Source organism: Drosophila navojoa, chromosome 3 (assembly GCF_054131105.1).
Source record: "Drosophila navojoa isolate 15081-1374.11 chromosome 3, UAZ_NAV_1.0, whole genome shotgun sequence".
In the NCBI taxonomy this organism is placed as follows: Eukaryota; Metazoa; Arthropoda; class Insecta; order Diptera; family Drosophilidae; genus Drosophila; species Drosophila navojoa.
The window spans coordinates 3,282,513-3,298,561 of record NC_142891.1 but is presented as its reverse complement, the minus strand read 5'-3'; the positions used below and the strand labels follow the sequence as shown (position 1 = coordinate 3,298,561).

At 35.2% G+C, this 16,049-nt stretch overlaps 1 long non-coding RNA gene across 1 annotated transcript; it reads left to right on the top strand.

Moving 5' to 3' along the window:
• The first annotated feature begins 11,756 nt into the window (after window positions 1–11,756).
• On the top strand, window positions 11,757–13,572 carry LOC149091618 (uncharacterized). The gene is made up of 4 exons (XR_016196528.1): window positions 11,757–12,132; window positions 12,231–12,464; window positions 12,762–13,347; window positions 13,405–13,572. It is a non-coding gene; the product is annotated as an uncharacterized LOC149091618 (long non-coding RNA).
• The last annotated feature ends 2,477 nt before the right edge of the window (window positions 13,573–16,049 follow it).

Sequence of the window (16,049 nt, the reverse complement as noted above, 5' to 3'; positions counted from 1 at the left end):
AATGAGTAACGAGTAAGGTATAATCATACAGATATAACGAGAAAAAGTAAAGAGTATCGAGTACGACATAAAAAGCTGAGAGTAATTAATAAGGAGTAAGAAGTAAGAAGTAACGAGTAAGAAGTCACGAGTAAGGAGTAACGAGTAAGGAGTCACGAATAAAGAGTCACGAGTTAGGGGTAACATGTAAAGAGCAACGAGTAGCTAATAAGCACTAAACAGTGATGAATATAGATGTAAAAGTAATGAGCAACATTTTAAAGCTAGGAAGTAGAGAGTCTCAACTCTCTATTAGAGAACAATCAGCCACTGGTATACAATAATGCAGGCTCGTAAAATTAAATTAAACTTGTAAATATCAACAATGAAGTAACGAGTAGACAGCTGCTATTTAGAAGTAACGAGCAGCAGAAGAGAGACCAAGCAAAAGAATGAGCAGTTTATAAGTATGTAAGGGCTCAAAAATAACATATGAAACGCACCTAATGCAAAACTTTCAGCCAATGAGAAAAAAGCTGCTATAGCCGTAGCATTTCCATATAAAGTCAACTATTATACATGACTCAGATACACATATCACATTGATCATTTGATGAATCATAGCGCATTTCAGTTTCGACTTTGAGAACAGTTCTAGCTGCTGGCTCGTTAGTTACTATTTTCTTTTTTTGATATACCAAAAAATTTGTCACAGCCACAATCTGCAGACGTTGAACATGTGTAACTACCTACAACAATGCAACAACTTGCCGCACTTGCTACAAGCTGCAAAGTTGTGAAATTGAAATTTAACAATCGCTGCAAAGTACAAATGATAAATTTGTAAATGAAAACGCTGGGTAGCTAGAAAATACCCAGTGAAGAGAAAATTGCAAAGAAATTGACTGAAAAAATCACATATTAATGCTAAGTAAATTTCTAGTAAATATATAAGAAATAATTTTTCAATATTCACTGATAAAGAGATACATATATTTAAATATATGTATATCAGCTACAGGCCTTTTATTTTATCGTACTTTAAAATCTTTTAATGTAGAGTAGTATATATGCCGAGCTCAAGCTTTACATTTCATATATTGTTTATATATTCTATCTTATATACATAGCATATAAAACGCATACATCTAGATCCACTTTAGCCTTAACATTTCATATCTGCTCGATCTACAGCAATTTAAAACATGCCGCATGTAAACCAAACAAAAGTCGATTCGTCTCTCCCCCTGTCTCTCTTTCTCTCTCTCTCTATCTGTTTCTCTCTCCCCACCGTCGTGTCGTCGAGCTTTTGCGTAAAGTTTTGCCAACCACATTCAACACTCAACTTTGAGCATTCGCAATGTGGAATCTGCATGCCGCATCGAATCCAAAGCGTGCCCCGTGTGTGCACTTCACGAGCTGATAAGTTATCTTTGCTGGGGCTGGGGTCGGGACTCTGTCTGGGGCTGGGGCTCTCTGGCCATGTCTGTTACAAATGTTGCAATATTTATGCCCTGCACAGGAAGTTCGTATTATGATTTGCACATTATGCAAATTGCGCTATCGTAAATACTTTTTTCCTTCTCTTCCCCAACCCGGGCACGCATTCTCCCTCTCTTTCTCTCTCTCTCACTCTATCTCTCTTTGTTGATGAAAAAAGAACAATAGGCGCCGCCGTGTGCACATGATAAATGTGATAAACGATATTTGGGCAACAATGCGAGCCACAATAATTTATAAGCAAAGAAAGCTCTCGGTGAATTTATTTGCCAATAATAAATGCGTCTTATTTGACTATATGTCAAGACAAAAAATTATTACTTATATGGAGAACGATTTATACAGGTTAAAGTAAATAATACTGTTAAAAATAAATATAATTTTTAGTTAATAATTTGTTTACAAAATAAAAATTTATTGAGGCATTCCTTAAATAAAAATAAATTTGTAAATATAAAAAAAAAATAATATTATGAGCTAATTAAAACAAATAAAAATGCAAAAATAATAATGAAATAAAGAAACAAAAATAAAATAATAATTAAACTTAATATAAAATTAAAATATGAAATAATAAAAATAGAATTTAAAATATTTAAGAGTTTTGAAATGGAATATAAATAATATATATAAATAATTTTTGACTTATTCTATAAATTTCTATGATATCATTAACTTTGTTATTAATATCAGATAATCAGAAATATATTTATATACATTTTTAATATTTTTTTGACCTGTTCTATGAATATCATTTACTTTTTTATGAATACTAAAAATCGAAATTTTATTAATACTGAAGAAAAAATCCAAAATTATATTTAAATGAATTTTTTCTTATTTCACACTACAAAGAGAAGTAAGTTATATATGTATATATACTTATATGGATGAATGAGAATGAGTAGACACCTTCAAATGAGCCACTCCTCAGTTCACTTGTGGCACAAAGAGCACTTACCATATCAGTTAAACGAGCAACTTAAGATATTAACGTACTTGTCATGCTGATTGACGTGAAGTGTATTGAAATTGATTTATGTATCAAAATGTGACAGCTAAATTAGCAACAGCTCCGCTTAAGCAGCTCCGATATATGTATATATAAGATATGCAAATTGATGATGTAGTCTGTCTGCAAATTGGCAACATTTGATTTGCCATTTTAAGCATACAAGACAAGCAGAATGACTGAGAAAGGATAATGTGAGGGGGAGAGGAAGAGCAAGAGGGAGAGTTAGCGACAGAAAGAACGGCACGGGAATGGGATTCACGATTGTCACTTGAGTTGCTTGCACGGAATGCAAATGAATATTGAATATGAATATGATCAGAAATATGACCGAGGAAGAAGAGAAGCAGGGCGAAATGAAAGCGAGAGGATACCCTGTAAGGTGAGAGGTAAGGCAAGAATAGGATCTATCATTGAGTTAAATAGAAATAAGTTTCAGATTATTTACTTGGATTACTCTCACCTTCACATATTATCTTATACATCATTGTGTGTTGGAATATACATGTGTAATATGTAGCTTCAAAGGTCATAGAACAAGTCAAAGACATTTGCTTCTCTGAAATTGCCTATATATCCTCATCTGTTTGATGATTTGTTTATACAATTCATTATTTATACGAGCACCGCAAACATAAATTTTCAATGAGCTAAAAATATTTGCAAAATATGGTAAGCGGTTTTATGATACTCAGTCACAGTCTATTACTCAGTACATTCATTATATGTGATTTGGTTAGACGAACTCAAATAATACTCTATCGAATTGTATTCATAGAACATGATTTATCTGTTTCTCTTGAGCTCTGAGTCTTCATTTCTTTATTCCCTTCACCTCTCTCTCTCTCTCTCTCTCTCTCTCTCTCTCTCTCTCTCTATCTCTCTTTCTATCTCTTCCTATCTTTCTCTCTCTCTTTCTTTTTGTTGTCCAATAAAGATATAGAACTGTTTTCATTTGCCAAGCCCAACTCTTTCTCTCTCTCTCTCCCACTCTCTTTGCACTTCTCTCACACTGCCCCCACTCGACTATATCTTTGTTTTAGAAATGGATTCCTGGCTCATGAGATCGATTCGTCAACTCTCTCTCTCTCTCTCTCTCTCTGTATCACTTTCTCTTTCTTTCTTCTGCAAAAAGTCCTCTATTTTTTATATAAATCAATAGTAAAACGTGTAAATAGCTTTAACATCTCATAAACCGACTTTACCAACATCTTCGTGATGCTACCCCTTAAATAGCAACATTTTCTAGCTACAGGGTATTTTCTAGACATTCTGCACTTTGGCACATGAATTGTTTATACGAGCAGCACAAATATGCCTTTGTCTCTCGGCGGGGGCTGCGCTTAAGAAGCGCCTCATAAAAATATGATTCATTGTAAACACTTGGACTTGGAGTGACTTCCGCTACGCTGCGCAGTCCATGAAATATTTATAAATTCATTCGTGAAGTGCAGCAGCCACTTGCTGGCTGCCAGGATGAGAGCATGGTTGACTGGTTGCCTGGCCGGCTGTAATGAGTTGTGGGAGTGGAGCGCGCTGCATGTGATCGCTCATCATCGAACAACTTCAAACGGGTATGGAACGTGTTGCCACTTTAACTGCCATTTAAATACACAATTTGCAGTGCCAAAGAAAGACATGAAAGTGAGCGAGCGCAGCGCAGCAGTGGGAGTAGTATTAAGCAGTCTTTGGAGCAGGAGACGGGGCCAGACTGTGACATTTATTGGCCGCATTATTTCAGCGCCAGCAGTCAACAGCCCAGGGGAGCTGCGAATGCATTTGGAACTGCATCTGCATTTCAGCTGCGCTTAGCTTTTGATACCCTTGAAATATTGAAGGCGTGTGAATGGGGCCGGGATGCAAAAAACAAGTGGATGTAAAGTAAAAAAAAATTTTTTTAATTAATTACGAAAAATAATTTAGGAAAATTCTAAATTTATTGGAATTATATATTTTTTTTTTAAGAGCAAGGTTTACTTTTTGATTTTAATTAATTTCAAAATTACATTATTTTTCTTTCTGAATAATTTGAAAATACTTGAACAAGGCAAATTCATCTTGTCTTTTATCTACCTATCAATCAATCTCGATAACTTTAAAGACTAAACTTTTGAAATTAGATACAGAGATTCGTCGATAATACCCCCTCATCAAATATATATTAAATACAAAAAATAACTTTTCCCTATTTCTAGAAAATTCACAATCAACTCTTCTGCTATACTAAAATACAACGATTACAGGATATCTGCCCGTCACACTCTCGCTTAGTTGTCTCGCCGTCACTTGCTTTTTTGTCGCTTAACGCTGAATTTTTGCATAAAATCTGAGCTGCGGACCCCGTCAGGGTTTAGGGCCAACAACGCGACGGCAATTTATCAGCTCTGCCCGTGGCGGCAGCCTACGAAACTCTCCAAGTTGTTCGGCTGCAGCCGCCGCCTCCACGCGGCTCTAAAAGTTTTTCCGACTGACGCCGCGGGCGGGCAACAACAGCAGGAGCTGCAGCAGCAGGAGCAGCTGCAGTTGGAAACAAAACCAAAAACCAAAACCAAGACCAAAGCCAAGACTCAATCCCACCTTTTTGGCCATGGAACACGATGCGGCGCTAACGAGGACAAGCGTTTATGTCAAAACCCAATACGTGATGCATTTAGCAAGCGGACTCCGACGCCCAACATTTTCCGTTACCTCTCCTCCTCTCTCTTTCCCTCTCTTGCTCTCTCTCTCTCTCTCTCTCTCTCTCTCTCTCTCTCTGTTTCTCTTTCTGCAAATATTTTAAATGCATTTTGCTGCAAGTCAGGGACAGGATTTACACGTTACGCCATTCTTCGTCTAATTGGATGGGCTGACGCTCAGCTGCCTTGGAATAGCATTTTGTGCTCGTCGAACACTTAAAGCTAAACGCTAGAAAATAATACAAATTTGCATTTGAATGGGCCAAATAAATGCAAGATATTAAAGCTTTCGAGTTCTTTATAAAAGTTGAATATTTAAATTTGAATATTCTAAATCTTGAAAAGAATTGAGTAGAATACTTAAAGCAGTACCATTAAGTTACAGGTCAGTTTTAGATAGCTCTCTAAGTTTAATCAACATTTCGCTGATATTTATATTATATTCGGTTGATTCATAGAACAAATCATTTCTCTATATGTGCCATAGTTACAAATGTCAAAACTTTTGAGCTTTAATGACTGCATTTTAGTGAATTACATTTTTAAAAATTCTTCTTAGAAAATTTTGTTCAATCTCGGAGACGATCTCCGAAATCTTCAACAGCAATCTTGTAGAAAGTTCTTGTAAGGAAGTAATTAAGAAAGATTTACTTTGTCTCTATCTCTTTCCAGCTCCCTCATCTCTGTTTTCCTCCTTTTCTCTTACTCTCTCCCTTTCTTCCTATCTTTTATTTCTCTTAGTTCCTATATTTTGTGTCTAAATTTGTCCATGTCTTTATATATATTTTTTTTATTTAGAATATATTTGGAATATGTTTTGTATATCTTAATGAGGACTCTAGACTCCTGAATCTTTTATACATCTTCATCTAAGCTTTTTTTTAATAATATATGAGCATTATCTATATAATAGCTAGACCTATTTTTATTTTTTATTAATAATATTTATAATTTCAATAAAAGTTAATTTCTTTTGCAATTTATCTTAATTCAATTGCCTTGTGCACAGTCTTCCTGAATCGTTATCAATTAATGGGACTCTGTCCATTCACAATATTCGATTGCTTACGTTTGGCGTCGACATCTACATTTGGCATTAACGAAATCCCCCATCACTGCGCATGGCTGTGGATTGGCACAATCTATTAATTTATTTTCTCACTTGTCAACAATTCCATTTGTTGACAAAATTAATGATTGCTGCAAAATAAAAAGAAACTTTTACAAACTGAGCCTAAGAAATTCGCCAACTTTTTTGGATTATTTACAGTTTTGCTGTTGTTGTTGCTGTAGCTGTTGCTGTTGGTGTTTCTCTGCTGTATACATCTATCATACAGGTCGTAAGTATTTTTCACAATTTATTTACGTCACCTGGCACTTGGCACTTGGCACTTGCCTCACTTTGCATATCTCTCCATTAGTTGGTCTCTTTTGGGCACTTTTGTTGTTCTCATTACCTGTTTTTTCATTTGTTGCCAACTTTTATTTTCATTTTGCTCATTTTACTTCCTCTTTTTCGTTGTGGTTTTTGTTTGCTTAGGACGAGGTGTCCTGAGGGCGAGGTTAGCGGTATTTCAATCCAGGGCTGCCAATTTGACAGTCTGAAGGATTTGGTGAGTCTGACATGCGTAACGCCATTAAATTTATCAATTGCTCAACGCACCCTTCGCTGTCAGCGACACACTCGCTGCAATACCCTGTAAGTTGAGCAAAGAAAGGGGACGATGGAGTCGCTAGTGCTAAAGAGCTCTATGCTTCAAGCTCTCATTGCGTATATTTTAGCTTATTAATTTCTTGTACTCTTTACATAGTATTTTCCTATCGAGCACATCCCATCCAGACTTTGTTGTTATTGCTACTGTGATATTTTTTATTTGTCGTGAAAAATTTACAAGTTTTTTCAATCAACGCTCGATTCGTCGCCGCGACGCGACGCGTGGCTCCTGCGGTTGCTTTTGATTATTTACCCCAAAAGAACTTTTTGGTTTATCCTCGACAATACATCGCAGCAATTTATCATTAAACGGTCAAATGTTTTTCAAAGTGCAAAGTCGACGATTTCAGATCAGGCGAAATAGGGGTGTACAAAGTGTTGACAGACGATTAAACTTGCGGCAAATTATTAATTAAATTTGATGTAAAGCGTGAAAGTAATGGGAAAATATTGTTGCTTGTGGAGTCTATGTATATTTTTATACCCTGAACCCATAGTTTATTGTTATATTTCTATTAACATGTCAGTATACAATATATATGCCAACACCGTTGAGTAGTTTCCATTCGAAATATGAATGCATTGAGTCGATAGGATGAAGATTTGTAGAGTGAATATAATGAAGGTGTTCTTAAGATTTAACTGTAACTTCACCATTATCGATATGATATGGTTACGAGCATACGTGGAATTTTGCCATATAAGTAAATATAAAATAGCCAAAAAATGTAGGAAAGAACTTTATGTATAGTGTATTACGCTTATATCCAAGACTCTCTGAAAAGTTTTTGAAAAATTTGTTTGGGTTTTATACATATGTATTTAGCGAATAATATAATAATAATAATAATAATATAAAATAAATAAATAAATAAATAATAATAATAATATGTATATATTTTATTTAATTTCATTAAAATATATTTTAGAAGTTTAACAAATATTTAATATGAACTACTTTTGTTGATTTTATAAAAGACTTAAAAGAATATTTAATCTTAAATATTATCACAACTTTATGATGCAATCGTGTCTAGATAATTTGTATCCCGATAAATCGAAAAATTGCGATAAATCGAAACAAATTCTGTACGAAATTCGTGTTCGATAATTCTCGATAGTTTGAACTTTTGCTTAAATCGAATTGGCATTGCGAATTATCGGGATTCTACTGTATTATCAACTTGTTCTTGTACTGCTGCAATAAATGATGCAATACTTGTCGCGTCTCTTCAGAGCACTTGACAAGCATTCCTCTCACTCCGCTCACTTTGACATCTATGCGGATTTGCGTGCTGTGCCCCTCCCCCCCCAGCCACACATACGCACGACAACTTATATCTAATAATATGTTCAATATTCCTGCTGTAAGGCCACATTCAAGATTTATGACAGCCCGCACAACTTGTATTTGCATTTGCGTTTGCCGTATATGGATTTTATGGCCCGGATTTATGGATACAATAAATCGAAGCACTCGTTTAAATTTATGAGTGTGTGTCGCAGGTGTGCCCAAGATGGGGGAGGGATGGGGGAGCTGAGAACTTCTCGAGACTTAAATTGGGCTTTATGGCAGATTCTATATGACCGCTGTTCGCTGCTGAGTGGAAAACTAACGGTCTAGCGATATGACAAGCGTTTTCACTTTTATTGCCAACATTTAACAGGCCATGACACCGAAGCGCAACTTTTTCAACAACAATTTGCTTTATGGCTCGGAAACGGAGCCGCAGAGCGCTGCAGCCACTTGTCAAAACATGAAAAAAGATACAAGATACAAAACTGCAATAGTCAGGCAGGAGCAGCAGTTGAGTTAGAACTCGGCTCGCGTAGCTAACCGGGCCAACGTTTTCACACCCAGCCAGCGACAATTTGTCTGTGACAGAGCGAGCATTGCCTGCTCCTCTAAACTGGCTTACATATCTACTCCTTCTGTCTGTCTCTTTCGATCCCTAGTGTTATTTCTCTGTTGACCATCGCTTCAGCGATTTTGTCAACATTATTCAAGCATAAACATGACCCAGCAACAGCACTGAGCATAGCTCAGCTGACGAGCCGGCAAAACGTGAGGCCAGCGAGCGAATCCAAATGGGATACCAAAACGTAACGCCAATGCCTCGGAACAAGCATTTAAACGTCGTTAGGTTTGTACAAATCAAGATAAATGGCCACGGAGCATGTGATGCACTCACCGAGTGGGTGGAGGGCAAGTGGGGTTCAGTTGGCTGTTTGCATAGCACAATGCAAGAAGAACCTGCAAAAGAGATGGAAAAATTGAAAATTGATTTAAAGTTGAGCTTTAAAGTAGCCTTGAGCACATTGAAGACATGCTAAAAATGTTCTTTAATTGACTAGTTCTGCGAGACTGAAAATGGTATATGGGTTAATTTATGTTACATTCATATGCGTTAGTTGAGTTATTAGTCCAAGAATAATATTTTTAGATTGTCTACCAAGCTGCAAAGTCATATATAAAGCGAGTGCCGAGTTCAGTTAGTTAGAGCACTTGGAATAGAAAGAACCTTTGATATCATAGCATTTATATACCAACTCTATTATTATTATAATTGAATTATAGACTATATATTATATATACCTACTCAACTTAGAGACGCACATATCTAATTTTCATTTTTATAGCTCCTAAGAGTTCCTTTGATTTATAATATGTGGATTGATGTATAATATTGATATATATTATAAGTTATAGACTATAGATTATATATACCAACTTTACTTTTATTTATAAAATATAGATTGATATATAATATAAGTACATATTATTGAGCTAAAGGTTATATATACCAACTGTACTTTTCATCTCTATACCTCCTTATTCTTCCTTTATATATAATATGATGTATAAATGAATATGATATAAGTATATATTATTGAGATTAGGAATAACATTAAATTTATTTAGTAAATCAACTTTATAGAGAAAAAAGTTATATAATTTTTATTGTTTTCTTCCATATACAAGTTTTATTTCTCTCAAAATGTAAGCCCAAAGCATACATCTATGGAAATTCCCTTCAAGATAAGCATAAGTCACATACGATTGCAAGTTTCAGCTGCGCTAGCTGACAGACTGATTAGAAGTCGAGAGCTACTTGGGACTGAGTCATGTAACCTACATATGTATATGTATGTATATTATTTAAGCGAGCAACAAATGTGCACGTCACACTCACTTCATAAACGTCACACATATTTATATGAGAGAGTGAGCTCCAGCCGTACGCCTTTTGGCAAGCCGCAAACAAAGTTTATATAGCTAAACAATTTCCGGCCGTGCGTTTAACATTATTAGCATATTGACGAGAGCCAGGCCCCCAAAAAACTGTCTAGTCATAAAACTTTTAGCAGGGCTTTGAATCATCCTGTTGATGGCAAACTTTCGACTTTAACTTTGCCTTGGCACAAGTCAGAGCACATTATCTTCGCCCGAGCTGCTATGCAGACATCCAGCCCAGAGACGCCAGGGGATTAATCTAAACGAGCCACTGCTGGCAGTTATGTGTATGTAAAGTGAAATTAAGTTACAGCTGAGTAAACATACGCTTCTATTGGCTTTAAAAAGCCAAACAAATTTCGACTGCATTTGGTCAGAGTTAGCAAAATAATCAAGCTTCCTTCCTATGCTGAGGGAGATTAGACTGTCAAGAATTATTTTTAGCATTCGCTCGCAAATTATTTCGCTATATTCTAGTACATAAGTAGACGTATGGCACTTTTACTTCTGATAGCAGGAACAAATGACTCATTTATACAAAACTTAAGCAAACTTTTAAAGACGACGTCGATTAGCTTTGCATATTCCAATTCATATTGCAGAAACTATACTCTTCCCACAATTATATCAATCTCCACGCTTCCTTGGAGTTCGCTCAGTTCTAAGCGTTGCACATCATTTCACATCAAACGCTGACGATGCCTCATTTGCAGCATAAAACGCACAATTTGCCAAGCATTTAGTCAGAACAAACAGATCCAGCCTCTTCGCTGTGGCGGAAGCGAAGGCAAACATAATCAGCAGCGGACAGAGACAAGAGACACTCGAAAGTTCAAATGCATTTGGCCAGGGAAATGGCCAAGAGCAAAGCGCAATAAAAAAAAAAAAATAGAAAGATAATTTCAATTAGCGCAATTTTTAATAGGTACATATACCAATTCATAAGGGCATCTGCTGCACTCGAGCCAAATGTAAACTAATTGAGGAAATTAGACTAATTAATTGGTCTGCCTGAAAATGCATGAAAATGAAAACAAAAGAAAATTCAGTTCATTTTTGAATATAATTGGCTTGAAACACTCAATCATTGCATTTCATTTGATGAAATGGTGACGGAATACATATAATAAATAAAATAAAGTAAATAAAAAAAAAATATATATATATTCATAAAAGTTTTATATATATAATATAAAATATATATATATTCTATACATTCCGTGCATTTTTGATAATGAATGGCAGAGGGCACATTTTCGGAATTGAGAAACAGAATGAATGCCCAACTAGGAGATGCCCTCAACTGTTTATTATATGTATATTAGACGATAGTAAAGTCGTTAATACGGTGCCTGAGAAATCAATATATATTGTTATCACGCAAAATATTTTGGATCGATAACTCGCACAGACTCATCGATAACTCAAATTAATGTTGAATTACTGCATATACATCGATATTATAATTTAAAAAAAAAAAAAAAAACAATACATATTCACTTTCGGGAATGAGTGAATGAAATACCCCTTCAGTACATTCAACAGCAATTTATGGACTGATATGGACTGAATTCGCTTGAAATTCTTAAGAATCTCTATTCCAAAGAATGCGAATTTCATTCATATTCAGTTGCTCCGAGTCTCGAGAGAGAAACGCTTCGCCGCGCTGATAAAATGGGAAACTATTTTGTTGCATTAGTTGTACTGCTTTCAATTTGGAGGCCTATGAGTTTACAGAATATTGACGAGTTGAGAAATGAACTGGATATGTTTGAAAGGACCATCAACAAGAACGAAGAAGAACTCAATATAATTGAAAAGCAATTAAGTGAGGAAATAGAGGGCTTGAATTGCATTGAAATAGAAAATGCCATACAATTCAGACATCAACTCTCTGACTGTCGTATAGCTGATATCGAAAATGAACACAAGCAGCAAATGGAGAAACTAAATTTAACATGCAAACAGGAAGTAGAGAAAAAAAGTATTCAGATCCAAAACTTGATAAATGAAACGTGTAAGACAACAGAACTTGTTAAATATATGTTTAATCGTATTATTTCTCTCTCTCGCTCTCTCTTTTTCTCTCTCTCTTTTGTATTTCTCCCTTGTTAGCTGGATTCCAAGCCAAACAGTTAGAATATGAAAGACAAATTATTAAACTTCAAAAGGAGTCTAAAGAAAGTCAGTTTAAAGATGCGGAAATTGATCAATTGAAGCAACAAATCTTTAACTTAAAAGAAGAAGAACGCCAATCGATCGCTAAACTGAAGTCAGACTATCAGGAAGAAATTAATGAGAAGACCATACAAATACAAAATTTACGAAGTATTTTAATTGATAATCAAGGTATGATTACATTATTATTATTATTATTATTATTATTATTATTATTATTATTATTATTATTATTATTATTATTATTATTATTATTATTATTATTGTTATTATTATTAATATTATTATTATTATTATTATTATTATTATTATTATTATTATTATTATTATTATTATTATTATTATTATTATTATTATTATTATTATTATTATTATTATTATTATTATTATTATTATTATTATTATTAATTTTTATGTATTTATTATTATTATCATTCCATTCTCTACTTCTGGCTGTTACCTTTGAAGCTGAAATTGATCTACTGAAAAATCAATCCACAATCAATCAACAAAAGCTAAACGATTGCCAGACATCAATTGCGGACATCAACATACAGAGAACTACTCCAAGAGCTAAGAAGGAAAATCCGTACATCTGCCCGATCCGAGATGGAACACAATTAATTCAGATTGGAGCTTCGAACAACTTTTATGTTGATTGTATTCGAGGTTGGATCCAAATTCAGAAGCGTTTTACTCGTAAATTTTCATTTAACCACAAATTGGATAAATACATAAGTGGATTTAAGTTCGCCAATGGGGATTCGTTTCTTGGATTGGATAAAATACATCTTATCACAAACAGCGATCGATACGAACTATTTATAGAACTGACCGATTTTTTTGGTCACACCTTGTTTGCTCGCTATGATTACTTTCGAATCAGTGGTAAACGCGATGGATATCGTTTGTACCTCGGAAATTACACTGGTAGTGCAGGCGATGGCATGTCTTATAGCATAGGTCAACAATTTGCAACGTACGATAACAAAAGAGGAAAATCTTGTAAGCTTTCTGGTGGCTGGTGGCTTCCCCCTAAGACCTGCCAAACAAGGTAAATATATTTCCTCTTGCTTCTTGAAATGTGCTATTCACGATGTTTCTCTTGCAGCAACTTAAACCAAGACTTTCCGATGTGGATAGTGAACGGCTCTGTCCTGAGAGTTCAAACTGTCTTCATGATGATTTCTCCTCAGTATTAAATATCAGAAAATATTTCATTGATTTCTGTGTACATTTTATGAATAAAGTAAAAATGATATGTTCTTAATGCTTATACGAAGCGAAAACTATATACCTATATCGAACAAACCCAAAATAATTTTATACTATCGCAGAAATTTGTAATATATTTCCGGTACATGAAGACAAGTTTCAGGTGAATTGTATGTTTTGACTGTGAGCCGGTTGTCATAGCAACAAGAAAACATGAAGAGTGTATCGATAAACGTATAAGCACTTACAGCTCGAGAACACAACTTGAAGCTCTCTTCTCTTAAAATTACATACATATATGCCAACATGCCATTTTAAATTCACAGGTTATACATATAAATAGTTTCCGTTTGACAGAGTTGTCCCCACAACGAGCTCTTGTAGCGGTCGTCCGGCCAACGTTTTATCCTCTTAGGCACACTCGAATAGCGACAAAGACAATGCCTGGCTAATATTGCAATCGATGGGAAATTAATTAATATAATCTCTTTGCTCGCCATTATATATAGACACTGATATAGTTATCGACTAACGGTATGGCTGCATTGAATGCCAATTTCATGCCCGCTGGACCGTAAGGCAGGCCACGCTGCACATTACAAACCGCCAATATTTAGCTTAAGCCAGTTGCAATTAAAAGCCAATAAATTAGTGGAAAACGGCGCAACTGGGAAAAAAATTGAGAATGAGAACGAGAACTTAAGCTGCCTTGGAGTAATTTTTTTTTTTCCTTTTTGTTTTCTTTTTTAATGGCGATAAAGAGCTTGCATACATAAATTAGCAGAAGTTGGTTAAGTTCTGGACTTCATTTAATGGTGTATTAAGAAGTCAAAGAAGATATATAGTCAAAGAATATATGCATGTAGCTATAAGTAAGCTAATAAATTGTTATAATGATTGGTTAATATGAGGCGAGGCGGCAGGAGAAAATATTTGTCATCGATTTCAAATATTAATATTTATTTTAAATTCGCTCACAGCTCCATAAGGATATCTTACAAAATTCTTTACGAACGTCTAGCACATCATATTTTGCCTGTTACAAACAGTTCTGCGGTTGTACTGGATAGCACAACCCCTCAACGAATTCCCCATAAGTTGAGGGTATGCAATATGTATTTAAGCTAAAGCCATGCGCCCATTTTTGGGCTGTTAAAATGTGAAATATGCTTAGCCTAAGCCCCAAACAAGATTCATAGACCGCTGCCCGAGCGAAAGCCCTCACAAAAAATCTGAGAGCCAGCCACTAAACAGCAATTGCGAGCCGTTGCTCAGGTGACGAAATGCGTCTTGGCGGCACGTGATGTGCCTGGTAAGGGTCCACAAAATGAAGGAGAACACAGAAAAAAAGCAAAAAAAAAAAAAAAAAAGAAATGGAAATCCCCCTCAGTGGGCGGCGGTCGTAGCATTAAGTGCGAGTGCCCAAATCCCAAGTGGAGGCCAGACAACAAAAGGCAAAAGGCGAAAGGCAGACTCACAGCAAATGCAATCAATACGCATAGACGGCACATAACAGGTATTACGCGCATCTATTACGTACTGGCTCCGTATGTATTATGCATGAAACGGGGGCCGCAACGCAGCGAGCCTTTCGCCTATGATGGCAACACGAGAGAAATCAACGTCGAGCGTAATCTATTAAATTATCCTAATTTCATCACGCACCAAATCCCTTTAGTCCCGCATGGAAAACAATAAAAATTTGCATAATATCGGTATAATATTTTAGCATTATGTGCATGACAAAAGGTGCCGAAAGTAAAGGTATTATGGGCTAGACATTTGCCAGCGAAAAAGCTGAAGATTTTTTTTGTTTTTGTGGCTCTAGCATTGCGATTTGAGAACGGTAGACGGTGTCAGCGGCATGTGCATAGATATATGATAATGGGCCATTAATGTGGCAACACATGTTTCCAAATACATTTCCAATGGAATACCCTTGATATATAGGTATAGAGACGGTGCAAGATTTTCAACTGGAACTGCATTCGCTGGGCAGGTAATTTATTTTCCCTGGTTTGCCTTTGCTCGCTGGCGAATCTCGACTAATTACTTGTCTAATTACGGGATTTCTTTTTCCGTACTACACAGCAAATTAACTGCAATTTGTTTGAAAAATCACATTTTAAGCAGAGCCAAGCCTGGAGAGCAGCGAATGGTTAATAATGGATGCATTTCAAGTGCTGCTGCTGCTATGAATTTTACCTCGAATAAGTGCAAAGTCGTGTAGAGATGAGTTCTTAAAGCTGTTTATTTACATCAAGAATTTAGTTTAAGGAAAATGGATTTAATATATAATGTAAAATGGAGCAAACCGTAAATCTGCATTACATCAAGTCAAGAACAAGTAAATAATCATAAAATTTATTTATAAATATATTATATTATATACGTACATTTTCAATTTTCTGTAACTCAAATTTCTTTATTTATATTCTTTTATTTTAAAGAAAATCAACTATATTTTCAGATGACTTTAATGTGCCTTGAAGCTCGATTAAAGGAGAAAAGACTTTATAACCAAACGACTTTATACAGATA